General features: G+C 34.0%; 1 protein-coding gene across 1 annotated transcript in view; it reads left to right on the top strand.

Annotated features, from left to right (window-relative positions):
- ITSN2 (intersectin 2) overlaps window positions 1-8,223 on the top strand; it is a 113,555-nt gene that overhangs the window by 746 nt on the left and 104,586 nt on the right.

Raw genomic sequence — 8,223 nt, 5'->3', positions numbered from 1 at the left:
GCCTCTCCGGGCAGGTGCGGACGCCGCTGAGGGCGGCGGGGCCCTCGCCTTCGGGGTGCGGGCGTGAGAGAGCCCCGAGGGGCACGCGCACGCTTCCTCGGGGACTCATTTTATATTCGCGGGGTCGCGTTTCCCCGGGTGAGGAATGTTAGGTGAGCCGCATCCCGGTGCGTCAAAGTAGCCCGAGTCAGGGGGCGGATGCTCGGCGTCCACCGCGCGCTTTAAGCCAAAGTTGGGAAATGTTATAATTTGACTTGAGCGTTTTTGACTTCCAGGGTATACAGGGAGCACGGAGATGTGCAGTCTCTTAGGCCAGAGTAAAGTTTATTGCTTGTTATTTAAAAAAAAAAAAATACCCCGCATGTGAGTGATGAATAGGTACACCGAGGCTGAAACTACAGATGGCTTCGCATTCCGTAAAAAAATGCTGTATTTGGATTTATTACTCATGTGCTTTATCGTTAAATGATTGCCAGTGGCTACTGTGCTTTATTTGAGCCTTATAGTAATTACGAATTAAGAATGTTTTTGATAGAGACAACCACTTTATAAGAATTAAGGTTAACACAGAAAATGCTCTAGTTCGTTTCGGTTGTGCTTACTTGCTTACCGAGAAATAGGCGCGATGTGTTTGTGTTGAAATTTTGTGTTGTTTTAGTCAGCTTAATTTAGGTAGTGTGGACTCTGTAGGTTAAGCTTCTTAAGCCTCTCAAGAAAATTGCTTCTCTCCCTTTGCTTGTTTCCTATATTGTTAAGCAGCGATAAAACCTAAATGCAATCTAGAAACATCACGTAAAACCTTTACGTAGATTAATAATGACGTCCCTCAAATTTTAAAGATAGTAGCAGCTCTGATGTGCACACCTTTGGGTTTCTTTGGCTGTGCTTTCAATTCCTTTGTAATTTCTCCTTTTTTCCAGCTTTATTGAGATATGATTGACATATATCCCTTGTAATTTCAAAAGTATGTAAGGTGGAAGTTGTTTTTAAAAGCTTAATTTAAGAACAAGCAGAATTTCATGTTTTGGGAGGACATGGGAAAATGTGCAGTGCTGCTGTTTTAATGTAATCTTAATGAGCAGCTGAGAAGCTTGCATTTTTTTACCCTTTAATGCATATAATTGTTTCCTTTGCTCACTTTTATAATGAAAGGTAACATTGTCTGAGAAAACTTGACCTGTACTTAATAATCGAGCAGGGAGGTACTGTTGTTCAACATATGTTGTTCAACATATGTCAAGGCTAAAATCCTGATCTCCTGAATGTGAGATGTGTTAGGCATGTTCTTGGATTGGAATTATAGTTTAAACATTTTTGCATTTTCATAAAAATAGAATAGTAGAAGGAACTTCTTATATACCCATCACTTAAACTCAGCAGCTTTCTTTATGCATCTTCTTTTCTTTCTGATCTTTGGTGATTTCACCTTATATACCTTAATATGCCACTCTTTTAAAAAGTGGAAAATTTCTAACATAACCTTAGGATTTTTACTTTTAATGTAACTTTAATATAGAGATTAAAGAAAAATTTACAATTTTCATCTTTCTAGTAAGACAAAATGAACATTTATTGGCCATCTCCTTTAATGATCTTCTTCAGTATTAAAATATATTTACCATAGTTGTCATTTATTGAGCACTTACTATATGCTAGTACCTATGCCGTTTTACGTAATCATTTAAAGCTCACAAAGACCTTACCAGTAGTTCTTTCCCTCCCATCAGATAATTAAGTGAAATGTTAACCTGGAGGTTAACTGACTGCTCTAGGCAGCTCTCTGAGCCAGTAAGTAAGTACAAGAGCCAGGTTTCAAACCAAGATCCTTCTAACTTCAGCATCTGTGCAGTTATCTGGTTCATTGATCTTGGTTCGGGGGGCAGCAGGGAATGGTTATTTGGGCATTTAATAAATATTTGTTGAGGAAATGAATAAAAAGTACGTATTAGTCTATTGATAAGTAACTACCATTTTCATGTATTTACTTGTAAAGCATTTATATTAACAAGTTTCAGAAGTTATTTGGAATGAACTAATTACATTACTAAAAATGTGATATATTTATTGCCATCTAACAGTGCATTTACTTGTGTTTTGTTTTTTTTGTATTTTGACCTTATTTTTGGAAAAAAATGTGTAATAACTATTTTTGAAGGAAGGCTAAAAAAAGGCAGACTTTTTTGGTGTGCTAATTTGTTAAAGGCAGGATTCCAAGTGTGAGGTAGAAAAATATTTAGAATTCTGTAAAGGAATAGATCTAGAGATGAAGATGCAGTAGAAACACTATATTTTACTTGAGTTCTTTTTTGACTTTGTACCATCCTGTAACTATAAAGCACAGAGCCAAATGTTAGAGTCCTGTTGAGTAGAATGTACCTTTAGGTATTCTTGAGAAGGAGGAACTGAACCGGTCTAAAGGATCTGAAGGCAGAGAGGAAGTAGGGGAGGAGGGGAGAAAACAGCAAAAATAGGACAGTGAATACATAAAGAAATAATGTATTTTTAAAACTCTGAGAGGGCAGCATATTTCATTTGCAAATGTATAGTATTATTTTGAGAGATTCACTCAGAAAATAATTTCACAGCTATATCAGGACATTGAATGATTTATTTACTTGTGAAGCAATTCAGCAGTGGTTATATGATAGACATTTAGGGATGTATTACCAAATGGTAGACATTTAGCTTGTTTCATTTAAGCAACTGTTTTATGTTTTCTAGATCATTTTCTTCACTAATACAGATTCATGTTAGAAAAGTATATGAGGTTTAATAAAAATTTTATTTATTTTCATCATTATTATAGTTGATAAGAATATACAGGCTTTCAAGTTAAACCTCCTTCCCCCAGCTCCAACACTAAATGGTTGTATGACATTGAGCAACCTATTTTAATTCTATAAGCTTCTGTTTCATCTATAAAATGGGAATTAAGGGCAAATTAATGAATTTTCACAACTTATATATTTAATGACTACTTTTTAATGAGTATTAAATACTTTTGGTGAATATAAATGAGAACTTCAAAATTAATGAAATGTAAGAAGAAAGAAAAAAGTTAATGAAATTTGCTGAGAACAATGCAGACTGAGAATGTGTGTATAGTATTCATTCTCTAACTTTGTGGTAAGTCCTGAAAACTGGAATGGTGAAAGAGAAGCCATGGTTATGACATGAGATTTAATTAAATTCCATTTACCTTCTCACTAGAAGCATTTTAGGCTTTCCCTCTGCTAAACTGCCAGCGAAGTGCTTATAAAGTGATTTGTCTTGCTGCAGAGACAACCTACATTGAAAGGCTTTCCCTGCCTACCTCTCCTTCCTTCTGGCGTCTGGTCCTCATTCCGTGATTATGACTTGGAGTTTTGCCTCCTTCTAGCATCCTAACTCCTACATCCAGAATCTGAAGTTCTCCTGGGTCCCAGAGAGCTGAGTCACTTAGATGATTGAGATAGAAAGATTTAGATTAGATACAAATAACTCAGTTTTTTCGGAACACACTCTGTGGTTCCTGAGTTTTAGTCTATCGAATGGTACCAATCCCTTTTTGAAAAAGTTCATGCTGCAGGTCCCTCTTAAATCCACCTTTGCTACTGCTTTCCTCATTTGGTTGACTTTACCTCATCTTTGTCTTTCTAGGAGCTTCAATGAAAAATATAAAAGTCTTTATTCCCTCTTTTTCTGCCATCTTGCTTTAACTATTTTTTTTTTATCCTCAACTACTATCTTTCTTCTTTAAAAAGTTTTAAATCTAGTGAAGCTACTCATAATTCATGGTATTGAATTCATTCTTTTAACAAATATTGAGTGCCTACGTTGCAGGAACTGGTCCAAGCACTGAGTGTATAAGTATTGAACAAAGTACACAAAACCACCTGCCTTTGTGCTGCTTATATTCAAGAAGGGGGAAGAGAGAGTAAAAAAAATGCTTAGAGGTTAGAATTTGCAAAGTGCCATGGAGAAAAGTAAGACAGGAAATGGGGGTAGGGAATGTTTGGGTGGGGATAATTGATGAAGTAAATTTGTCTTATTCAAAATTATTATTAAAGAATTCAAGACTGGAGAAGGATTATTTGTGTGCACTTTATGAGTAAACAATAGTATTTCAGGTCATTGTATTCAACATAAATGTTTATCATTTTAGTATTACTATTTGGTTTGCACCAAGAAGATCTCTGAATTTTTCTATTTTCTAGTAACTTAAGATAGAAAAAACAAAAACAAAAAACCAGGCACAACATGAGTCTAGAGCAGAGATTTGTCAAATTGTCTAGAATGGATACCTTAATTTGAATTTTCCTTAAAGTGCTGTGTTGTTTTTGTTTCTAAATTCTGTAGGCTTTTTTATTCATACCATTTTTATTGTGATGTGTAATATGTGCCCCTGGTGGAAAATTGGAAAGCTACAGGGAAATTGAAAGAAGAAAATAATAGCCACTAGTAATCGTATTACCCAGAAAAATGTTCACTGTTAATATTTTGGTAGATCTCCTAGAAATGTTTCTTTGCAAAAATTGGAATTACATTATATATTATGCTATGTAACCGCCTTTTTAGCTTATTAGTATTTATCAAAAGCATGGTTCCATTTTATTCCATACTTACCTGCTATATAATTTTATTGGCTAAATTACCTTGATAAAAATATATTTTATTGCCATGCTACTACTGAATGTTAGTGTCTAATAGTTATTGAACATTTACTATATCAGGTTACTTTTGAGACACTCTACATATTTTTCCTCATTTATTCTTCAGCCTCAAGAGCTGTTCTGTTATTTGTTTTACAGTTGAGAAAATTGAGCAAGGACAGATTTAGTAATTTCCCCAAGATCCCACAGCTAAAAAGTGATAGATATAGGATATGACCTTAGTTTGACTCTACATCTTGTTCTCATATCATTATCTCATATTTGTTCTTGTAACCACCTGTGTTCACACCTATGATTATTTCTTTAGATTCCATTTCTAGTAATTGTAGTGATGTTGGATCAAAAGGTATGGGCACTTCCTAAGGGCCATGTAAACATACTGCCAAGTTGTTTTCTACAAACTTGTTGGTACAGGTTTGTAGTTCTCTTACCAAGTGACATCAGTCCTATTCCCCACATCCTCAGAAACACAGCTTTTTTTTTTTCAATCTGCTAATATGATAAAGACCACCGTGTTTTAATTTTTTTCTCTGAGTATTAATAAGGTTATACTTCAAAATTTTTTCTTTGAGAAATATTTGTCTCTGCCCTTTTCTCACTTCATTGGCATATTTATCTCTTCGTCATTTCTAAGAATTCCTAACATAAAAAGAATAGTAATTCTTTGCCATATAGGTGTAAATTTTTTTTCAAGTCTGTTTCCTAGTTTTTTTAAAATAGATTTTTATTAATAATAGCTAACATTTATATAGTACCTCTCATGTATAGCACTCTTCTGATTCATTATATTTATTAACTCATTTAATTTTTACATCCTTGTGAGGTAGGTGCTATTATTAGTTCCACTTACAAAGTTCTCTGACATTGTCTTTTTAATTCTCAAACAGCTTTTTCCTCTGGGTGTTTGCCCATTTCTGCTCCCAATTCTTAAAATTCTCTTTTCTCTTCCTAGCCTACTGGGTTCTACCTGTTTAGTTCTTTATCACTCACTGTAAGAGTCATTTCCCCTGGGGCTGCTCAACTAACAACTTTCCAGTTCCTTAAGACAAAGTTAGGTGCCTACCTTCTGTCCTTTCTTTATAGCCTTACAGAATTCTAAGTTTGGTCTTACTGCTCTTCTGTATTCCCTTTTCTTATTCAGATATTATACATCTAATGACTCGATAAATACTTGTTGATTTGAATTAAAGATGTTCATGGTGATGTTGATGATATCAAGACGAGAATTAACCTTCCAAGTATATAGTAAAACAGGGAAACTTACACTGTGAAAGTAGCATTGGAACTTGGGCTTTGAAGGCGGGTGGGGAAGGAGGAGGCAAGAGAGGGGCACAGATACTAAAACTGAGTTGAAAACAGAAGTGGAAATTTCCCATTCTGGAAACAGCAAGTTATTTAGAGTGGTTTCGAGGATTATTAACCTTGCCTCTGGGGAAAGCCTGATGAAATAAATCCCTCTTTCACCTCAGTTCCCTTTTTTTCAAGTATGGGGGAAGTTAGAATGTCCTGATGTGATCTTGATAAGATTCTGAAATGCCCAGGGAAGTTTAGTGAGATGGTGGGTTATATAGAGCCTTAGGGGAGAGAACAAACCCTGAAGCTTTTGTTTCCAGACTTCAGGTTCCATTCATAGCTCTCCCTGGCCATAACACATTTGATTACACCTCAGCTTGTTTTCTCTCTAGCCTTCATTATGTTTCGGTTCTAGCTTTGATAAGAAAAATTCATGTCTTAATTTACTAGTTTAATATTTAGGTCTACTGACTGCTGGTCTTGAGCACTTTATATATTAACAATATAATTTATTTAAAGTTATATTTATTTAAATATAATTTAAAGTAAATATTTTTCCAAATCCTTTTCCTCTTTAAATTTATTTCTCATATATATAACTTAATTTTTTATTAAAATAATACATGCGGATTGAAGAAATTTTGTAAAATAGAAAAAAAAGTAGGAGAAAAAGTCATTCTAAGTCCAGCAGCCAATGACAACCACATTTTAGTGTTTTCCCACTTCTTTTGTTTGTTTGTTATTACATATATATTATTGTACATGTTTTACAATACAACATTTTAGCTAGAAACATGGCTTTTAGGTGTCTCATTGGGATTTTAGTTTCAGCTTAGCCTTTTATAAGCTTTGTGAGTGTAACAATCACACTAAGCCTCAGTTTTCTTTAAAAAGTAGAGATTTCATAATATTTATCCATAGGGTTGTTATGAGGATATGATCTATGACTAGATCATGTATGTTTAGTGTGACCATCTCATATACATTCTCCATAAATGAAACAATAATAATAATTATCAGGCCTGTCTTGTTTGGGTTAGCTTGGGCTACTACTTTGGGCTGTGTGCTTAGAGGGAGGGGGCAGGTAGGGGCACTATTTCTTTTCTGAAATAATTAAAATTCGGTTTCAAAAAAATTTTAACATTCTCAATGGGATTATGAAAATTTTTACCATGAGTCCGCCTTGAAAGTGTTATTTGTCTTGGACCAGCCCCACAGTTGATAAGTGGCCAGAGCGGTAGACCTTTCTAATAATGATAATGATAATGATAACAATGATAACAATGATAATAAGGTAGCAATGATAACATGTGAAGACCCGAGTGTAAGGCTTGGCATTTGGTAAGTATGCAGTGTATTCAGTGATTGTTGTCTGCCATCATTATTTTCATAATGATAAATACATATTTATATTATATCATCAATTTTAAATTATAAGAACATAACCAGTTTCCATGTTATTACATGGTCTAGCTGAACTTGTTATTTTTTAAACAGATTTATTGAGATATAATTCACATATCATGAATTTGATTTAAGTGACAGCATAATACTTGACTCAGTTCATTCCACCATTATGGGACTCTCATATTTCCAATTTTTTCTATAATTAATAACTATAGTGAATATCTTTATAGATAAGGCAGTTCCCACATTTATTATTATTTCCCCATGACAGATTCCCAGAAGTGAAATTATTGGCTTATAGGACATGAACATAGATAGGATTCTTGCTGTGTATTTTCCCATGACCTTCTGAAGAGCTATACTGATTTGCACTCCTAGGAGCTATGTCTGTAGCAGTCATTTCCTCTCACCTTTGCTAGTCCTGAATATTAGCTGAGGCTTGTTTTTTAAATAAGTTTATAAGGAGTAAATGAAACTTCATTTGCATTTTCTTGATTATTAGTAATGTTAGCATTTATTAGCCAGTTTTATTTCCTCTTTGGAAAAGTGTCTATTGAGGTCTAAGTGTATTCGTTATCTATTTTAATAGGTCTTGTACATAAAAATATTGAATGTCATATTTGTTGTTTTTTTTCCCCCATTAGTTTACCTTTGAATTTTCAACAGAAGTTTAAAATATTTATATAGATGAATCTGGTTTGGTTTTTTTTTTTTCTGTTTTCTTGAATGGCTTTGAAACTTGGAAAGTTATGTTTGTTTCAAAGAGGTGATATTTTACTATGAATTTTTTCCCTCTGTACTTCTTAAGTAAATAACTTTGCTTTAATATTTAGTCCCGATATGAGACAGCAGAGCAGCAGAGAATAAGCCA

The sequence above is a fragment of the Pteropus alecto genome, unplaced genomic scaffold (genome assembly GCF_000325575.1).
Source record: "Pteropus alecto unplaced genomic scaffold, ASM32557v1 scaffold61, whole genome shotgun sequence".
Lineage (NCBI taxonomy): Eukaryota > Metazoa > Chordata > Mammalia > Chiroptera > Pteropodidae > Pteropus > Pteropus alecto.
The sequence above is the reverse complement of the archived record's forward strand: the minus strand, read 5'-3'. Positions and strand labels throughout refer to the sequence as shown.